We start from the raw sequence: 22088 nt of genomic DNA on the forward strand, positions 1-22088 counted from the left end.
CACCTTCCATCAATTTGCTAATCATTGAGAGTATACTGATTGGCTGATAATTGGCCGGATTGGACTTATTTTGCTTTTTGTGGACAGGACATACGTGGACAATTTTTCACATTGTCAGGTAGATGCCAGTGTTGTAAGCTGTACTGGAACAGCTTCGCTAGGGGCGCGGCTAGTTCTGCAGCACAAGTCTTCAGTCCTATGTCCAGGATGTTGTCAGCACCCACAGCCTTTGTAGTAGCCAATGTCTTCAGTCATTTTATGATATCACATGGAGTGAATCGGATTGGCTGAAGACTGGCATCTGTGATGCTGGGGACCTCAGGAGGAGACCGAGATGGATCACCCACTCAGCACTTCTGGCTGAAATGGTTGCAAATGCTTCAGTCTTTTCTTTTGCACTGATGTGCTGGGCTCCTTCATCATTGAGAATGGGGATATTTGTGGAGCCTCTTCCTCCTGTTAGTTGTTTAAGTGTCCACCACCATTCGCGACTGGATGTGGCAGGACTGCAGAGCTTTGATCTGATCCCTTGTTTGTGGGATCGCTTAGCTCTGTCTATCACATGCTGCGTCTGCTGTTTGGCATGCAGGTAGTCCTGTGTTGTAGCTTCACCTGGTTGACACCACATTATTAGGTATGCAGGTGCTGGTCCTGGCATGCTGTCTTGTGCTCTTTATTGAACCAGGGTTGATTCCCTGGCTTGATGGTAATGGTAGAATGAGGGATATGCTGAGTTTTGAGGTTACAGATTGTGGTTGAATACAATCCTGCTGCTGTTGATAGTCCACAGCGCCTCATGGGTGCCCAGTTTTGAGCTGCCAGATGTGTTCTGAATCTATCACATTTAGCACGGTGGTAGTGCCACACAACATGATGGAATGTATTCTCAGTGTGAAGACAGGACTTCATTTTCACAAGGATTGTGCGGTGGTCACTCCTACCAATACTGTCATGGACAGATGCATCTGCGACAGATATATTGGTGAGGATGAGGTCAAGTAGGTTTTTCGTCTTGTTGCTTCCCTCATTTCAGAATATTCCAGAACTCACTGGATTCCGGGAGGGTCCTAGCGGATTGGAAAACCGCTAATGTGACGCCGTAGTTCAAGAAGGGAGGGAGATAAAAAGCAGGAAACAATAGGCCAGTCAGCCTAACATCGGTCGTTGGGAAACTGCTAGAGTCCATTATTAAGGAAGAAATAGCAGGACATTTAGAAAAGTTTAATGCAATCAAACAGAGTCAACATGGTTTTGTGAAAAGGAAATCATGTTTGACAAATTTGCTAGAGTTCTTTGAGGATATAACAAGCAGAGTTGATAAAGGAGAACCGGTAGATGTAGTGTATTTGGATTTCCAGAAGGCATTCAATAAGGTGCCACATAAAAGATTATTGCACAAGATAGGAGCTCATGGTATTGGGGGTAATGTATTAGCATGGATTGAGGATTGGTTAACTCACAGAAGACAGAGAGTCGGGATTAATGAGTCTTTTTCAGGTTGGAAAGACGTAACTAGTGGAGTGCCACAAGGATCAGTCCTAGGGTCTGAATTATTTACTATCTATATTAATGGCGGAGGAGGGGGCAGAGTGTAAAATATCCAAATTTGTTGATGATACAAAAGTAGGTGGGAGGGCATGTTGTGATGAGGACATAAGGAATATGGAAGGGGATATAGATAGGTTGAGTGAGTGGACAAAAACGTGGCAGATGGAGTTTAATGTAGGAAAGTGTGAGGTCATGCACTTTGGTAGGAAGAATCAAAAGGCACACTATTATTTAAATGGAGAGAGGCTCCAAAAACGTGCAGCACAGAGGGATCAGGGTGTTCTTGTGCATGAAATACAAAAAGTTAGCATGCAGGTGCAGCAAGTAATTAAGAAGGCAAATGGAATTTTGGCCTTTATTGCTCGGGGTTTGGAGTTTAAAAATAGGGAAGTCTTGTTACAACTGTACAGGGTGTTGGTGAGGCCACACCTGGAGTACTGTGTACAGTTTTGGTCCCCGTATTTAAGTAAGGATATACTGGCATTGGAGGCAGTTCAAAAGAGATTCACTAGGCTGATTAATGGGATGAAAGGGTTGACTTGTCAAGAACGGCTAAACAGGTTAGACCTTTATTCATTAGAGTTTAGAGAATGAGCGGTGATCTTATTGAAACGTAGAAGATTCTGAGGGGATTGACAGGATAGATGTTGAGAAGATGTTTCCACTAGTGGGGGAATGTCAAACTAGGGGAAAGAGTTACAGAAAAAGGGGACACTCATTTAAAACTGAGATGCAAAGGAATTTCTTCTCTCAGAGGGTAGTGAATGTCTGGAATTCTCTACCCCAGAGAGTTGTGGAGGCTAGATCACTGAAAGTATTTAAAGAGGAGGTAGATAGACTTTTGAAATATCGGGGAATTGAGGGCTATGAGGAGCTGGCATGAAAGAGGAGTTGAGGTCTGGGGCAGATCAGCCATGATCTTATTGAATAGCGGGGCAGGCTTGAGGGGCCGAATGGCCTACTCCTGCTCCTATTTCTTATGTTCACTGTTAGCGGGCATGAATCTGGAAGAATCACTCGACACTCAGGTCTGCTCCAATGTCAAACAGTTTATTACGCCAGCGGGGAGCAGGTCACTGGTCTGTCCAGATGCCTCTCCACCGAACAAAGGAAAATCATCAATACTTATACATTTTCAAACAGTTACTCAGCCCATCCTGGCTGGACATGGTCCAATCACAACGATTATAGATCATATACATTGATTATTAGAGCCAATAGAAGTGGTTACCAGGCATGGAGGGACTGCACAACCGGCCCATAGACAGATAGGGGATTACTCATGATGTTTTCCATTCCCTCTTATCCATTATCCTTGGTTCTCATGTACGCGTACCATCTTATCTTGACCTCGTTACAGGCTGGTACCTTTGTCAGCATTCCACAAGGACATCTGCTTTCCATTTAATGAGTCTTTGTTTGAATTTATGTTACTCAGCTCCTGTGTGGAATGTGGTCAAGTTGGCTAAGCCCCATGATGCCTTGCAACCTCTTCATTGTTCACTAAGATTATACGTTACTGGTTACTCAAATAACATTTAAACACTATGATATTTACTGCAGGTGCCTCTGCGCTTGGGAATACTCTACAACATTCACCACCTGCCACAGGCCCAGTCTGGCAGATACATCCTTCGGGACTCAGCCAGCTTCATCAGTAGTGGTGCTACCGAGCCATTCCTGTTGATGGACATTGAAGTCCCCCACCCAGAGTACATTCTGTGCCCTTGCCACCCTCAGTGCTTCTTCCAAATGGTGTTCAACATGTAGAAGCACCGATTCATCAGCTAAGGGAAGGTGGAAGGTGGTAGGTGGTAATCAGCAGGAGGTTTCCTTGCCCATGTTTAACCTGATGCCATAAGACTTCATCGGGTTCAGAGTTAATGTTAAGGACTCCCAGGGCAACTCCCTCCCGACAGTATACCACTGTGCCTCCACCTCTGGTGCGTTTATCCTGCTGGTGGGACAGGACATTCCTGTTACGACACCTCTAACAGTATGTGAAACAGATGTATTTTTCGCTAATAAATATGTGTCAATTGTAGATACCAAGGGGGATTAAAAAAGGACAAATTATAACTCTAATTTTACAGTCTCAAAATTAGTACCATGATTGCTACAAGTGCCGGTCAGCTTGGGCAAGTGCCTCCTGGTAAATTACTTCCAAGTTCAAGAGCTTCATGTGGGTCATGAACAAGTGTGGTGAAAGGCTTTTGTGTTCCTTTTGGGCCTTGAGATTTTTATTTATTCATTTATGGGATATGGGCATCACTGGGAAGGCCAGCATTTATTGCCCATCCCTCATTGCCATTAAGGAGGCATGCTGAGTTGCTGCAGCAATGGTGAAGGTACTACCACAGTGCTATTAGGTAGAAAATTCCAGTATTTTGACCCAGTGACAGTGAAGGAATGGCAATATATTTTCAAGTCAGGATGGTGTGCGACTTGCAGGTGATGGTGTTCCCATGGGCCTGCTGCCCTTGTCCTTCTAAGTGTAGAGGTCATGGGTTTGGGAGGTGCTGTCGAAAAGATGAGCCTGTAACTATAATTGTAGGATCGTGAAATTGCCCTCATGATCTACAAATCCTGCAAATCTTTCCATTACTTTACACTCTCCTCCAAGGGAAGGATGTGAAGATATGCAAACAAGCTAAAAACATTTTCCTTATTCCCATTGACTATCTGGCCCACCTCCTCCCCTCTCCCTTTCATTGCCATCTATTTTCCCCCTCCCCTCCCCTCTCCTCCCAGTCCCCTGCTGTCCATTTCCTTCCCTCCTCCCCTGTGTTGCCTCTGTCCAAATCTTGGTGCTAGTGGAATGGATTTTCGCTACTCCATACTGCAGGTGGAAATTTCTACTCTTGCAGGAATTCAGGCTTACAATACACAACAACCAGAATCCATTTAATTTGCATCAGGCCACTAATAGGAGCCTGGTCCATGCTGATATTTGTCAGCAAACACTGACATGTGGAATGGGCTCCAAAACATGATTCTCTGTTTGAAATGCTGATGATTGGCATTTTAAAAAATGTATCCATTCTTGGGATCTGAGCATCGCAGGCTAGCCAACATTGATTGCCATCCTTAATTGCCCTTGAGAAGGTGGCGGTGAGCCCCCTTCTTGAACCACTGCTGTCCATATGTTGTAAGTACACCCATAGTGCCTTTTCTGTAGTGGTTTGATACAACTGAGTGGCTTGCTAGGACATTTCAGAGAGCAGCTAAAAGGCAACTCATTGCCGTGGATCCGGAGTCACATATAGGCCAGACTGAGTAAAGATGGCAGATTTCCTTCCCCGAAGGACATTATTGAACCAGATGGGTTTTTACGACAATCTGGTAGTTTCATGATCATATTAATGAGATTAGCATTTTATTCCAGATTTATTTATTAATTGAATTTAAATTTCACCAGCTGCCATGGTGGAATTTGAACTCATGTCTCTGGAGCATTAGTCCCGGTCTCTGGATTACTAGACCAGTATTTATGCAGGGCTAGCAGTAGAGCAGCGGTAATTAGGTGCAGAGAAGACGACAGGACTGTTAAAGTAATGCCCCAAGTACTGCGTTTAGATGAAAATCCTGTCAATAAATGATTGATGAATAAGTCTTCCTGGCATCTCATCACTTCCTCCCCTCTTCTCTCCTCTGCTGAGGCTGCAACATGATCTTCCTGGTCCACTGGTTGAATAGAATGATCTCTCTGAAATGTGAAATTATGCAGCACAAAGCATATGGTGATAATTTTTGAGATGCCCTCAGGCTGCAGAACACAATCTTTTCTGTCCAGATGGTGGCATCTCCTTCCAATATGGTATCTGCATGTTCCAACAGAATTTGTATGGAGGCATGAACTGTGCTATACATTCTGACTGCTTCTGTTCAGAGGTTCTTCACTGTTGTTAATAATCAACGGTAGTCATTGTCCTTTACACCCTTCCTTCCAGTCTGTCTGCTGTTTGAAATAATGCTGGCACGGTGACCTGGTGCAACACAATGGCATCATAGCTGCTGGGGTATTGTGATTTTAACTGCCTAATTCTGTTCTTGTGGTCTAACATAGCTTAATGGAATGAAAGCAGAGGATTGTTGTTAGGGGCCTTGATGGTTATTTGTGTGCCATTGACAAGGCCTTGCATTTTAGGAAAGCCTGCCACCTAGTAAAAGTACTGCAACCTCTTGGTATTTCCTCGTTCCAGGAGAAAATTACAACAATATTCCTCCTGCCTTCAGTGACCTGTTTGATGCATTAGTGAACTGAAGTCTGACAAATGTCACAAGAAATAGCTTTAAATAATCCAATAGCATAAAAGTTCAATGCTATGGTGACTTTCATGGGAGGTCTAAAAAAACAACAGAAAATAGCCTTGTTGAAACAAGTCACCAAGAGTAAGGGTTTCTCCTGCAGTTAGGAAATCATTAAATCCCCATTTTAAATGGGTGAGCGCCACACAGTGATGAGAAAACCTAGAAAATTCACTAAGAGACTTTGCATTCTCCACATCAAGTTTCAAATGCCACTGATCAACCCAGACACAAACCTTGTCAAGCTCTCTTTGAAATATCCTATCTGCCTCTTTTGATTCTATAATTCTCCATAGTTTGCTGTCTAAATCAATTATAATTATCTTTCACTGGAACTACAAATTGATGTCAGTGCACCAGAAGCATATTTCAGCATAGACCCCTAGGAATCCCACTCAATACTCTTTCACTCTCCCCCACCCCACTTCACCCCACCCTCACATTTCAACTTAGCTCCAATTACAACTTTGCTCTACTGCCTTCCTTCTAGCCGGGTTTGATAATATTCCGTTTGACTTTGTTCATTTCTGGTGACTTTGAATATTTTTATTTAAATAGTGAAGACTGAAAACTCACTAAATGAATTGGTTTGGTGGAGCCTCTGGGGCCTACTCTCGTGCACATGCCTAAAATTTTCAGAACTGGTGCTAATCCTGTCAGAATGGTAATTTGTTAAGAACAGATCAAATTCTGACGGTCAGCTCATTTGTATCATTAAGCATAGATCCAGATGCAGCCAAAGGCAAATGTAAAACCCATATTTGTAATTGGAGAGGAAAATCATGTGTAAACACATTAAAAGGAAATGTCATAATAGGGGGTGGGTGTGGAAGGGGAGGAGTGGGTCATAGCTAACAGCTGGGAAACAGAAATACTGAAATCCTATACAATGGACCAAAAGACATCTTAAGCCATTAGAAGCATTTGCCAAGGCTGAAGGGTAGGGGATATGAAGTGACAGGCAAAAATGGAGGGGAGGAAGAACGTCATACAATCTTGTGGCCGCAAGCATTTATCATCTACCAACACAAAGTATCTCTGTCTACAGATATAGTTGTGTGGCTAGTGGTGGCTGGGTACAGAGCACTTTCGTGCAGCCTGATCTACCTGGCATTCCTTCAGTGGCGCCCTTCTTCCTAGCACCTCAGAGAGAGAAATTTGGGAAACCTATTTATATCAGTAATCGTGCTGAGGGTTACAAATAAATTGAAACAATTGGCACAGAGGCTCATGAGAACCTAAGTGCTGACAGAAATGCATAGAAAAATTAATTCGTAAAAACAGATTAGAAATGGCTTCAAAATCACTCCTTAAATTTACTAGCACTGCTCAGTGCATGGCTGCCTGGGATGCCAATTACAATGGATGTTTCACTCAGTACTTAGCCAGTATGAAAGGTGAAAAAAGATTCTGGAGACAGTGTTGTGATAGTGTATTTGTTAGTTATGTTAAATATAATCATTTAAATATATGTTTATGCTAATATGTGTGTCTTCACAGGAAGTGATGCAATATCATATGATTCAGTTCTGCACAGTCTGTTAATACATGTACGCTGAAGCAACCTTTATGCCTGCCCTTCAGCTTCATTTGTATTCGTCTAGAGAGAATACAACAATCAGATTAGTGTTTTTGTGGCATTTTTATATTGACGCAGATTGTACAGTCAGCAATGAATGAACGGCATTCACCATTCATTACACTTACAACTTCTCAGTGTGAGCTTTTGTGCAGTAACTTGCTGTCACGTGAGTCTGATACAAACCTGGGATCTGTGTGAACAGGTCAAACAACAGCATGTCTCCTCAACCAATCAGATTGAAGAATCTTTACTGAGACACGCAGAGTCTAAACCAAGAAGTATTAGTTAGAACACTTAACTCAATGTACAATCATATACAAAAAGTGAAAAAAAGAGATGGAAAGAAAGAATTAAGAGAGTGATAAAAGAGAAAGAAAAAGCAAAAACATGTAAAATATAATTTTTAAAAATCTCCAACAATAATTAAAGTGCACTTGTAAATTTTCAGCTTCAGAGAGGTTGTTTGACAGCAATTATGACTTAAAAAAAATTCTTTATGAGATGTGGGCATCACTGGCAAGGTCAGCATTTGTTGCCCATCCCTAATTGTCCTTGACAACTGAATGGCTTGCTAGTGCAGTTAAGAGTCAACCACATTGCTATGGGTAGACCAGTTAAGGACAGTAGATTTCCTTTCCTAAACAACATTAGTGAACCAGATGTTTTTTTTTAAAACAACAATTGATGATAGCTTCATGGCACCATTACTGAGACTAGCTTTCAATTTCCGATTTTTATTAATTAATTGAATTTAAATTCCACCAGCTGCTGTGATGGGATTTAAATCGATGTCTCTAGGGTATTTGGATCACTAGCTCAGTAACATTATCATTACACCACATGAATGGACAAGCCCTAACATTTTTGGTGTGTTTAGTGGGTAAATATCGCAGCTTCAAGCCCTTCATGTGTTTGAATGCCATATCTCTCGATGAGGTACTGATGTAGCAAAGCTTGTGGTGGAGCAGGGCAAATCAGACAGAACATCCTGATTTCTGCTTTTAACCATGCATGGGTGGACACCGGAAGTTGCTGTCCAATTTACTCCATAACTGAGTACTGATAGCCTTACCTTTATCCTTACCACAAAATCCAGGCCATCATGATGAAACTTCTGCCTAGATCATAAAAGGACTGTGTCCACCTACTCCTCAGCCACCGAAAATGCAGCTCAAGAAAGCTCATCACTATTTGTTACTGGTTCAGAATTGGATATAAATCCAGAAATTTTACACAGAATAACAGAATAGGCCACATTGCCTCCCTAAGGACTTGGGAAGTTTCTGGTTGACTTCAAGACCACCATAGCACCACTGCCCTCAGCAGCTACCAGAGTAAATTGTATGAAATAGGTGTCCTGTTTATAGTCACTTTCAGCTGCAATCTTTGTGGTACCACCCAATACACCACAAATTAAAACAATGCACATCTTAAGTTGAAAATTAACATTAAAAAACACATTACATATCTTTGCACTGCAGCAAATATAGTTTTTGCGACAAAACCAACTTATTCAGCAGTTAACATAGTGAATATAAAATAAATAAAGAAAACATAGCAGATCCATTAGCAACAGTAGAGAACACAAAGGTTGATATTTCCAGTATGACACTTCCTCAGAACAGCGATCTTTAAATCAACTAGTTTGTCCAAGCAATTCAGCATATTCAAAAATAGTCTGATAAATAATTTGAGCAAATGATTGGAGAGCAATTTCTGCTTGAATTAGGATTTGACATTTAAGTATTATCCTTGCTTCAGGGATTCCATTTAAAAGTCAATGTGAAGTGGTTTGGTACATTACTTTGCATGTACTTTTTGTATGTATTTTCTGGAGTCGATTGCATTGCAAAACGTGGAACAACAAAGTTTCCAGTTCTAATTCAAATGAATGAGAAACCAAATTTTATCACTCAATATACTGCTGGAATGACTTAATATCATCACTACACAAAGCAAATTTTAAACAGCGGGAGCTGCAGTTTATATTATCAAAAACAACCTTATTTTCAAAAGGATGTATCAGACTCTGTTGTTCACAGTACATCTAAGTTATGTCATTCTCATCAGGGTTGGTTGATTGATTAATTATATTAGGAGACCATGCTATGCAGTATGACAGTGGACTAGCTGGATAATGATCAGGCATTGTGTGCTCAGAATATTACATTATGTAATCTGTAGCTGGCTCGTAGCACTTTCATTGAAATGGATTGATGCAACTTCACAATTGCTTTTATATGAACCCCCTTCCTTATACATCCCATTTTTCAGAATATTAGTGTACAGTAACTGTCTCCACCCAGAAAATGATGCAAATACAGTGAAACCCACATTCATGGGTATTTGGCCATAACAACAATTATTTTCTAGTTCCAACAGCAGCATTTAAAAATATAATTTATCACTCAAGCCTTGCTGTAATCTCATATAAAGACAATTTCAGATTAGTCATATATAATATGGACAAACCAATTTCATGCAAATTGCCTTTACCAAATTGCTTATGTTTGCCCTTTTCAAGTCTGTCAAATTTCAGGTTAGTTTCATTGTTCATACTCAACTAGTCAATGCCACCCCAGTACCTGAACTGACTGTTCAATTGAGATTGCCAGTAAGCAGAATACAGTAGAAATCTAAACTGGAAACAAATTTGGTTTCAAAGTAGTCTTCTTATATTGTGTCAAAAGAATGAGTAGAACATTTTCGATATGATGTGCATTGCCTATTATTTGTATCTATAGATAGGGGGCTGAATTTTATGAGCGTTCCGCAGATCGCAGCGGTGCACTCTGATGTTGGTGGCGTGGCCACGTGCATCGGCCACCGCTGAGCCCCCGCGATATTACACGCGGGAACTCATTTAAATGGAGGACGTGGAACTGCTGCCCCCGATGATATAGAGGGGGCATCCACTCTGTCCCCAGTAATAATATCCGCCGCCACTGCGCAGGCACCAGCACCACTTTTAAAGGGCTTCAAGCCCTGAGCAAAAATTTGAATTGTTAAAGGTATAGTATTGTTCAAATTCTTAAAAAAACATATTAAAAACTGGAAGCCCTTTGTCAACCCCCACCCATTTTTTATTTTATTGGCCTATATGCAGAAAATTTATTTTAGTCCCAACCCGAACTTCCCCACCTCCCCACCCCCCCCCCCCCCCCCGCAAACTCTTCACATTTGCCCTTCAACCCCTTCCCACCATCCCCACAGCCAATAAGAAGTGTTTTTCCAGCTCTCCTCCCCACCAGTGTCTCGCATTGGAACTCTGAACAGAGCTCAGAAGGCGCACGAGTTGCGGCTGGCGGCTGTAAAATCAGTGTGGGACGGCCGCCAAGACCAGGTAAGTTTATTTGAATTTAATTTTAATATTAATTAGCTCTTGGGCCAACCATCAAGAAGATCGCCCCCCTCAAATCTAAATCGGGGGATATAATCACTGATCAACACAAACAGATGGACCGCTGGGTTGAGCACTACCTAGAACTGTACTCCAGGGAGAATGCTGTCACTGAGACTGCCCTCAATGCAGCCCAGCCTCTACCAGTCATGGATGAGCTGGACATACAGCCAACCAAATCGGAACTCAGTGATGCCATTGATTCCCTAGCCAGCGGAAAAGCCCCTGGGAAGGACAGCATTACCCCTGAAATAATCAAGAGTGCCAAGCCTGCTATACTCTCAGCACTACATGAACTGCTATGCCTGTGCTGGGACGAGGGAGCAGTACCTCAGGACATGCGCGATGCCAACATCATCACCCTCTATAAAAACAAAGGTGACCGCGGTGACTGCAACAACTACCGTGGAATCTCCCTGCTCAGCATAGTGGGGAAAGTCTTTGCTCGAGTCGCTCTGAACAGGCTCCAGAAGCTGGCCGAGCGCGTCTACCCTGAGGCACAGTGTGGCTTTCGTGCAGAGAGATCGACCATTGACATGCTGTTCTCCCTTCGTCAGATACAGGAGAAATGCCGTGAACAACAGATGCCCCTCTACATTGCTTTCATTGATCTCACCAAAGCCTTTGACCTCGTCAGCAGACGTGGTCTCTTCCGACTACTAGAAAAGATCGGATGTCCACCAAAGCTACTAAGTATCATCACCTCATTCCATGACAATATGAAAGGCACAATTCAACATGGTGGCTCCTCATCAGAGCCCTTTCCTATCCTGAGTGGTGTGAAACAGGGCTGTGTTCTCGCACCCACACTTTTTGGGATTTTCTTCTCCCTGCTGCTTTCACATGCGTTCAAATCCTCTGAAGAAGGAATTTTCCTCCACACAAGATCAGGGGGCAGGTTGTTCAACCTTGCCCGTCTAAGAGCGAAGTCCAAAGTACGGAAAGTCCTCATCAGAGAACTCCTCTTTGCTGACGATGCTGCTTTAACATCTCACACTGAAGAGTGCCTGCAGAGTCTCATCGACAGGTTTGCGTCTGCCTGCAATGAATTTGGCCTAACCATCAGCCTCAAGAAAACGAACATCATGGGGCAGGATGTCAGAAATGCTCCATCCATCAATATTGGCGACCACGCTCTGGAAGTGATTCAAGAGTTCACCTACCTAGGCTCAACTATCACCAGTAACCTGTCTCTAGATGCAGAAATCAACAAGCGCATGGGTAAGGCTTCCACTGCTATGTCCAGACTGGCCAAGAGAGTGTGGGAAAATGGCGCACTGACACGGAACACAAAAGTCCGAGTGTATCAGGCCTGTGTCCTCAGTACCTTGCTCTACGGCAGCGAGGCCTGGACAACGTATGCCAGCCAAGAGCGACGTCTCAATTCATTCCATCTTCGCTGCCTTCGGAGAATACTTGGCATCAGGTGGCAGGACTATATCTCCAACACAGAAGTCCTTGAAGCGGCCAACACCCCCAGCTTATACACACTACTGAGTCAGCGGCGCTTGAGATGGCTTGGCCATGTGAGCCGCATGGAAGATGGCAGGATCCCCAAAGACACATTGTACAGCGAGCTCGCCACTGGTATCAGACCCACCGGCCGTCCATGTCTCCGCTATAAAGACGTCTGCAAACGCGACATGAAATCGTGTGACATTGATCACAAGTCGTGGGAGTCAGTTGCCAGCATTCGCCAGAGCTGGCGGGCAGCCATAAAGACAGGGCTAAATTGTGGCGAGTCGAAGAGACTTAGTAGTTGGCAGGAAAAAAGGGGAGAGCCAACTGTGCAACAGCCCCGACAAACAAATTTCTCTGCAGCACCTGTGGAAGAGCCTGTCACTCCAGAATTGGCCTTTATAGCCACTCCAGGCGCTGCTTCACAAACCACTGACCACCTCCAGGCGCGTATCCATTGTCTCTCGAGATAAGGAGGCCCAAAAGAATTTTAATATGTAAATGAAGGCCCTGTCGCCAGGTTCCACCGAGGTCTTGCCGCCGCCAGTAAATTGCGGCGAGACCTTCCCAGCGTCGTGGGTCATGGCGAACCTCTCCCACAAGTATTTTATGGGGTCCCCCCCCGCCTCGATCCACGACGTCGTGGAGCTGGTAAAATTCAGCCCAGGGAGTGAGGTCATGAAAGGATTTGAAAACAAGGATGAGAATATTGAAATCGAGGCATTGCTTAACTTGGATACAATGTAGGTCAACAAGCACAGGAGTGATAGTTGAATAGGACTTGGTGCAAATTAGGACATGGGCAGTGGAGTTTAGAATGGCCTCAAGTTTACAAAGGGTAGAACATGGGAGGTTAGCCAGGAATGTGTTGGAATAGGCAAGTCCAGAGGTAGCAAAGACATGGATGAGGGTTTCAGCAGCAGATGAGCTGAGTCAGGGGTGGAGTCGGGCATGTTCTGGAGGTGAAAATAAACAGTCTTAGTGATGCCATGGATATGTCGTTGGAAGCTCATCTTGGGGTCATATATGAAACCAAGGTTGCAAACAGTCTGGTTCAGCCTCAAACAGTTGCCAGGGAAATGGATGGAGTTGATGTCTAGAGAATGGCATTTGTAGCAGGGACTGAAGACAATGGATTTAATTGGAGGAAATTTCTGCTCATCCAGTATTGGATGTCAGACGAGCAGTCTGATAATTTAGAGACTTTGGAGGAGTCAAGGAAGGTGGTGGTGAGGTAGAGCTGGATGTCGTCAGTGTACTTATGGAAATTGATGCTGTGTTTTTGGATGATGTGGCTGAGGGGCAGCGTGTATATGAGAAATAGGGGCCACGGATAGATCCTTGAGGGACACCAGCTGCAACAGAGGGAAGAGAAGCCATTTCAGGTGATTTTCCGGCCACGATTAGATAGATAAGCATGGAATAAAAGGACTAATTTACTCAGAGCTGGGAAGAGTGCAGGGTGATGGGGGATGGGGGGGGATATTTTCAGACAGGAACTTGGAATTAGGGGTTTTAAACACATCCTGAGAATTTAACCTCAAAATACCTTTTATATTTTTTCAACAGGTTTCCCACTCGACAGCCAACCAGAATGGCAGGAGTAGTGGTCAGATAGGTCTGACATCGCAGGTTTTGGAATTGGACATCACTGCAGATACAGACATGGGCGAAGATTGGTGGGTGAACTGGAAATTGAGGGGGTTGGCGGGATTTTAATATCACGACTGAACCTAGGGGAAGCACTCCTGCACTTTCTGGCCCACAGGTGGTATAATAAAAGCACTTAGCTCATGGGTGCAGTCCTTCTTGCTTCCTTTTACCTGCCTGGATTCCTGAGGTCCGGGAATCCTGACCTCTATGGATTAAAAATAAAAATGCAGTTAAATTGGAGGCATGCAGTCTCCTTAAAAGACTTCAGCGATTGACCTACTTCCTGAGAGCAAGTATGTTGCCCACCAATGTTTCCTGTAAGCCGTGCAGCCACCTGAAAGCCTCTGCGCAGGTAAATGCACAAGTCAGCTTAGAGTCATAGAGAGATACAGCACTGAAACAGGCCCTTCGGCCCACCAATTCTGTGCCAACCATCAACCATCCATTTATACTAATCCTACATTAATCCCATATTCCCTACCACATCCCCACCTTCCCTCAATTCTCCTACCACCTACTTACACTAGGGGCAATTTACAATGGCTAATTTACCTATCAACCTGCAAGTCTTTGGCTGTGGGAGGAAACCCACACAGACACAGGGAGAACTTGCAAACTCCACACAAGCAGTACCCAGAACTGAACCCAGGTTGCTGGAGCTGTGAGGCTGCGGTGCTAATCACTGCGCCGCCCCTAGAGAGATACAGCACTGAAACAGGCCCTTCAGCCCACCAAGTCCATGCCAACCATCGACCATCCATTTATACTAATCCTATATTAATCCCATTTTTCCCTCTCACATCCCCACCTTCCCTCAATTCTCCTACCACCTACCTATACTAGGGGCAATTATTTACCATGGCCAATTTACCTATCAACCCGCAAGTCTTTGGCATATGGAAGGAAACTGGAGCACCCGGAGGAAACCCACGCAATCACAGGGAGAACTTGCAAACTCCGCACAGCTAGTACCCAGAACCGAACCTGGATCGCTGGAGATGTGAGGCTGCGGTGCTAACCACTGCGCCACTGTGCCGCCCATTAAGTTGCTGCACGTATGCGGCTGTGCAAAAAAAATTAAAGGGGGCACACACTCAAATAAATCACCCATGCATTCCAAAAAAAAATTAGATGGAATGGTGTTGCCCACCCCTCCCCGCTTCTGTTAAACCCAGAAATGGAGGTTGGGTTTGAGAATTTAACATTTTTTTTACCTTTCCACCCTCCTCCAATCCACCTCTCCTTAGGGGTTAAAATTTCCCATGTTCCACTTTTCAGGGTATCATGGTCGCTTTGGTAGTGAATGGACACCAATGTAAAATCATTTGGATTTATCAAGGTTTTCCCCTGAAATGCGTACTTCTATATAATAGACAGTACAAACACTCCTCCCCTTGCTACACACCATCTGAGGTCCAGCAGAAAAAGGAGCATTACTACCAGTCAGAAATAAAAGGTATTTATAGCTGGGTGCAGCTCAGCAACTATGGCGTAAGTGAATAGTCAGATCCAATTCCACTTTTTAAATCACCTGTGCCAATAGGAAACTCACTAGTCTTCTAGGAACCACAGATAACTATTAAATTATAAGAGAATTAGAACATGACTTGGAGTCAGGAACTCAATGCAAATTGGTCAGGTGTGCAGATAATAGCAAAGTAGGAGCAAGAGTGAAATTGGAGGAAATAGATCAGAAATTTAGGAATGAGTTTAGTTTCGAGATACAGCAGTGAAACAGGCCCTTCGGCCCACCGAGTCTGTGCCGACCATCAACCACCCATTTATACTAATCCTACACTAATCCCATATTCCTAGTTGGAGAGAATATGCGAGTGGGTGGAATAATGGCAGATGAGGTACAGAGGTAAATCCAGAAAATTAATTTAAATTAAATTGTTAAAGCAGAACAACAAAGGTTCATACTGATAAAAGGCACATTTAGAAAGAGATGAGGATATTCTTATTCTCACAAAGAGTGATCAATATACAGAATGGACTTTTGGATAGAGTAGTGGGGATGAAAATCCTGGTATCATATATGAAACAACTGGATGCTGCAATGGAAGGGACTTTGTGGCTTTTTCTTGTTGGATGAGCTGAATGGCTTTCCTCACTCTTAAAAACCTTGTGATTTGTGAACATCACAAAACCAGAAACAAACTGAAAGTACTAACATTGTCAGTTTAGCTTCTACAGTTAGATTTCTTTATTATAAATGATGGGGTCAATTATAGTTTTGCATGTTATTTGCACAGGCAAAGAATGATGGGTATGTGGTAGCTGGCTGAAGGAATCAGCTTGGGTCACAATCTGTTTTGATCCTGGTTCCTCATTATAATGTGATCAGCAAGCAGCCAGCATGAACTTTGTTCTCCAATAAACAGCTTGCTGCTCTGGAGGTGTTAAAATTAAACAGGTTGGCTGAATTTGAAGGACTTGCAGAAGCAAAAGAGGTGGGGTTATAAGTTTTGGGAATGAATAGAGCAGCACTTTACAGCAGAATTTTGGATGCAGAACCTACAAGCAGCTGCCATAAAAATGGCTCTCTAACCTTCAGCTTTCCCTATCTACAGCTAAGGATCCCTTTAATTTTTGCTTGAAATGGCCATCTCTTGAGTTGTACCACTTATAGTTGGTGGGCAGTTGTGGGAAGTGGCCCTAGCAACATGGGTAGAGATGAAAGTGTGTCATTTGAACCCAATTAGCAGATATGTATGAACCTCCCACTTGATCTCTGGCCACCAAAATTCAGAATGGATGGAGATTTGGGAGGCAGTGCCTCAAGCAGCCACACAATTTTGGTTCCATTACTGCCCATCCTTAAACACAAGCAGGCTGATAGTGAGTTAAGAATTGCTTCTCTTGTCCCTTAAACAGGGAGGTACCACACTGCTTCCAACTCATGCTATGGTGAACAGAGATGAAAATCTATGGTAAACTGAACAGCACCACACAATAACTTTGTAAACTGAAGTACTCTTGTGATTTGAGGAGATAAGTAAAACCCAAATTCTGTATTAAGCTGCATTCCTCAAATTAGTTAATTAAAAGAAACACTCACTATAACCCTGAACCTCAGTGAGACTGGAGAATTTTACTATCACTTCAGGAAGTATGGTTTTTGCACTAACACCCTTTCAGCACAGTATATGCACATTTCTGGAGCTGACATTCTTCTACGGAAATTGCTGACATGGAAGTAATGTTTAATTGTCCTAAACTATGGTGTGGGAGGTGATGGATGGGCCAGTTTTACATCTTCTGTGGTTACATGGGGTTAGGAGAAGGTGCCAGGGGAGGACAGCTCAAAGGTGGGGGTAGAGGAAAAGTGAACCAGAGTTTTGCAGTGGGAATAGTCCCTCCAGACAGCAGAGGGGAGGTGTTACGACCAGGTGAGAAGGGGTCTAGGGGGTTCACTCTCAGCCTTTGTCAGGTTTAACCGTAACAGGGTTTAATTTTTTTTTAAAACACCGTGTTTTATCTCCCCCTTAGTGAATCCTTGTTCACCGCTTTCCAATTGTAAGGCAAAGAAATCAATTCAGACAGGCTTTCTTGGGTTTGAACAAGAAAGGTAGAACTTTATTAATCTTAAACTCTAATCCGGTTAACGACTACGAATATGCGATGCGACCACGCTAGCATGCATACGCGATAAACACACACGCAGATAGAGACAGAAAAAGTAGAAGGAATAAAGAGGAAAGGTTTGAGGCAATATCTGTTAGTTAGTTACTGTCCTTTGAGTTCAATGTGGAGTCCTTGGTTGCCGGTATCCTGCTATACATTGGGGCCCAGTTCACGCTTCAACTAGTTTCGATGTCGGTGTCTTTTCTCTCTTGAGGTTTACGGATCTTTCGTGGGTCCAGTGGCTTGGGGAGAAAGCAAGAGAGAGAGGGAGGCATCCTTGCTGCAGCTTCAGTTTCAACAGCCTTCTGCCTTTTTATGGAGCAGAATTTTAAAAAAACCCAGGTTGCCCAGCAGTTTAGTCACGTGACCAGCTGGTTTGACCATTTCTGTTTGTGGATTCTGCCATCTTAGCAGTCATCCTGGATTGTGAGCTTCCTTACCTTCAATGTCTGGTGAACACAGTCCATTTTGGGTTAAGTGGACCAGGGAATCGTCCTTTGTCTCTCCAAGCACTGTCTGTTAGTATGCAAGTTTTTCCAGCCAAGTGTCTGGTGATTGTTTAACAAGTCCTTTCTTCACTCCAGCAACAGTTTAAAATCAATGTTCATATGACAAAATTAATATGCCTCATTCTTGGCAGGTGGGGGTCTGCATGACAGGAGGAATCATGTGTGTGATCATGGGAGAAGAGCAGGGAAGTGACCTTATTGGATATTGCTTTTAAAGTGCTGGCACAGGCACAATCAGTGGATGGATTGTATGATTACATGATACTATACATTTGGTGCTGGGATTATATGATACATGGCAGACGACAGTGTTGACGGAGAGGGGGAACCATGCCCTTCATTTTGAACATTTTTTCTTCTTTCTGAGCTGGCAGACCTGCTGCACTTTCCCAGCATTTTCTGCTTTAATGCCAGATCTGATTTACAGGCTTTCTGTGTTTTTCGTCTCTCTCATTCTTTGTTATTTTTCCTTGAGGGCACCTCTCACTGATCTAGCAATTCATGAATGCTTAATTTCTTTAATGCTTCTTTCCATTGCTTGACTGAAATGATCTATTATATCATCTAACAGTCATTCTATTTATATTTCCTCTCCCTTTTCTTGTCTGTATTTTTTCCTTCTCCATCCTCTCTTTTATCTACCTCTAATAATAGAAATATGTCTGTTTACCTTTCAGTTTTCAGATCTGAAGAAGGCTATGCCTAAAATGTCAACTTGCCTGCTGTCTCCACAAATGCAGACTGACCTGCTCTGTGTTACCACTCCCCAGTTTGTGTCTCACAAATAAAATGCTATGTTTGAATTTCAGATCATTTTGATTTAAAAAAATGTTTCCAGTTTAGTCACACACCAAAGACTGCTTCATTCTTTATTTTTAAAGGTATGCTTTAAAAATGTTTTTCCAATAACTATTCATCAGATGAAATACAAACAGAAAATGCTGGAAATACTCAGCAGGTCAGCAACATCTGGGGAGAAAGGCAAGAGGTTAGATTAACACTTCAGGTATAACCATCCCAAATAATAGTTGTTCTTTCCCTTTTAGTCATGTGGAGGCGGCTGAATGGTGTTGCTCGGTGTTTTCTTTTAGCTTTTTTTATCTGAATTTGACTCATTGTTTGATGCAAAATATACAGACTCAGATCCTGATCCTGATGATGTAGCTTCAGCAGAAGAGCTGCCAACAACAGAGGATTCAAGAGAGGCAGCACAGACAATTACATAGAGATCCAAGTGATCTCAACAGCTTCAGCACTTGAAGCAGCGTTGAAAGGTGATCGTATATAGCTATCTATTTTTAATAAACTTATATGGTCACCTGGTTTCTTTACACCTTCCTCCACTCAAATCCATGCTTTCAGGTAGAAAAGACCCTTTCAGTTAATCATTGATATGAATGGTGAAATTATCCCATACAATGTATCAGCTTTTCAATTAAAAGTGAAGCAATGCAGTCTACATGAGAGATTCATGATTAGAAACAGGATTAGAAATTTCAGTCTCTTGCTTATTAACATGAATAATTAAGTCACTCCTCAATGCAGAGAACAACCATTTTCATCATACCTCCCATAGTTATCAAAAATAGGTAAGTTGAATTTCTTTGGGCTGAATTTTATCAGCCCTCTAGGAATGGGCGAAGAGGCAGGGGTCATAGAGTTATACAGCACAGAAACAGGCTCTTCAGCCCATCGTGTCTGTGCTGGCCATCAAGCACATAACTATTCTAATCCTATTTTCCAGCACTTGGCCCGTAGCTTTGTATGCTATGGAGTTTCAAGTGCTCATCTAAATACTTCTTAAATATCGTGAGGGTTCCTGCCTCTACCACCTCTTCAGGCAGTGCGTTCCAGATTCCAACCACCCTCTGGGTGAAATTTGTTTTCCTCAAATCCCCTCTAAACCCCCTGCCCCTTACCTTAAATCTATGCCCCCTGGTTATTGACCCCTCTGCTAAGGGAAAAAGTCTATTCCTATCTAACCTATCAATGCCCCTCATAATTTTGTGTACCTCAATCATGTCCCCCCTCATCCTTCTCTGTTCTAAAGGAAAACAACCCTAGCCTTTTCAGTCTCTCTTCATAGCTGAAATGCTCCAGCCCAGGCAACATCCTGGTGAATCTCCTCTGGACCCTCTCCAGTGCAATCACATCCTTCCTATAGTGTGATGTACACAGTACTCCAGCTGTGGCCTAACTAGCGTTTTATACAGCTCCATCATAACCTCCCTGCTCTTATATTCTATGCCTTGGCTAATAAAGGCAAGTATCCCATATGCCTTCCTAACCACCTTATCTACCTGTGCTGCTACTTTCAGTGATCTATGGACAAGTACATCAAGGTCCCTCTGACCCTCTGTACTTCCTAGGGTTCTACCATCCATTGTGTATTCCCTTGCCTTGTTAGTCCTCCCAAAATGCATCACCTCACACTTCTCAGGATTAAATTCCATTTGCCACAGCTCCGCCCATCTTACCAGCCCATCTATATCGTCCTGTAATCTAAGGCTTTTCTCTTCACTATTTACGACACCACCAATTTTCGTGTCATCTGCGAACTTACTTATCATACCTCCTATATTCATGTCTACATCATTAATGTACACTACAAACAGCGAGGGTCCCCGCACCAATCCCTGAGGTACACCACTGGTCACAGGTTTCCACTCGCAAAAACAACCTTCGACCATTACCCTCTGTTTCCTACCACTAAGCCAATTTTGGATCCAATTTGCCAAATTGCCCTGGATCCCATGGGCTCTTACCTTCTTAACCAATCTCCCATGGGGGACCTTATCAAAAGCCTTACTGAAGTCCATGTAGACTACATCAACTGCCTTACCCTCATCTACACATCTAGTCACCTCCTCGAAAAATTCAATCATGTTAGTTAGACACGATCTCCCCCTGACAAAGCCATGCTGACTATCCCTGATTATTCCCTGCCTCTCCAATTGGAGATTAATCCTGTCCCTCAGAATTTTTTCCCATAGTTTCCCAACCACTGATGTTAGACTCACCGGCCTGTAATTACCTGGTCTATCCCTGCTACCCTTCTTGAATAATGGTACCACATTCACTCTCCTCCAGTCCTCTGGCACCTCTCCCATGGCCAGAGAGGATCTGAAAATTTGTGTCAGAGCCCCTGCTATCTCTTCCCTTGCCTCACACAACAGCCTGGGATATTTCTCATCTGGGCCTGGAGATTTATCCACGTTAAAGCCCGCTAAAGCATCTAATACTTCCTGCCTTTCAATGTTAATATGTTCAAGTATATCGCCATCCCCTTCCCTGATCTCTACACCTACATCGTTGTTCTCCACAGTGAAAACAGATGAAAAGTAATCATTTAAAACCTCGCCTATGTCCTCCGGCTCCACATACAGATTGCCACTTTGGTCCCTAATGGGCCCTACTCTTTCCCTGGTTATCCTCTTGCCCTTAATATACTTATAAAATGCCTTAGGATTTTCCTTTATCTTGACCGCCAATGTTTTTTCATGTCCCCTCTTCGCTCTCTTAATTACTTTTTTAAGTACCCCCCTACACTTTCTATACTCCTCTAATGCCTCTGCTGTTTTCAGTGCTCCGAATCTGTCATAAGCCTCCTTTACTTTCCTGATCCAATACTCTATATCCCTTGACATCCAGGGTTCCCTGGACTTGATGGTTCTACCCTTGACCTTAATGGGTACATGTTGGCCCTGAACTCTCACTGTTTCCTCTTTGAATGCCTCCCACTGGCCTGATGTAGACTTTCCTACAAGTAGCTGCTCCCAGTCCACTTTGGCCAGAACCTGTTTTATCAAATTGAAATCGGCCTTCCCCCAACTCAGTACCTTTATTTCTAGCCCGTCTTTGTCCTTTCCATAACTACCTTAAATCTGACAGAGTTATGGTCACTATCCCTGAAATGCTCCCCCACTGATACTTCTACCACTTGTCCAGCGTCATTCCCTAGGATTAGATCCAGTACTGCCCCTTCTCTTGTCGGACTTTCTAT

The 22088-nt window shown here is 43.3% G+C and overlaps 1 protein-coding gene across 2 annotated transcripts in view; it reads left to right on the top strand.

Moving 5' to 3' along the window:
• The window catches only part of LOC137373803 (E3 ubiquitin-protein ligase pellino homolog 2), a 416880-nt gene extending 402842 nt beyond the window's left edge, over positions 1-14038 (top strand). Inside the window, exon 11 of one of the 2 annotated variants that reach the window (XR_010975700.1) lies at positions 13866-14038. The gene's annotated coding sequence lies outside the window, so the exon portion shown is untranslated. The remainder of the gene's footprint in view (positions 1-13865) is intronic. The other variant, XR_010975701.1, reaches the window with a different exon arrangement.
• Positions 14039-22088: the final 8050 nt, after the last annotated feature.

Source organism: Heterodontus francisci, chromosome 9 (genome assembly GCF_036365525.1).
Source record: "Heterodontus francisci isolate sHetFra1 chromosome 9, sHetFra1.hap1, whole genome shotgun sequence".
In the NCBI taxonomy this organism is placed as follows: Eukaryota; Metazoa; Chordata; class Chondrichthyes; order Heterodontiformes; family Heterodontidae; genus Heterodontus; species Heterodontus francisci.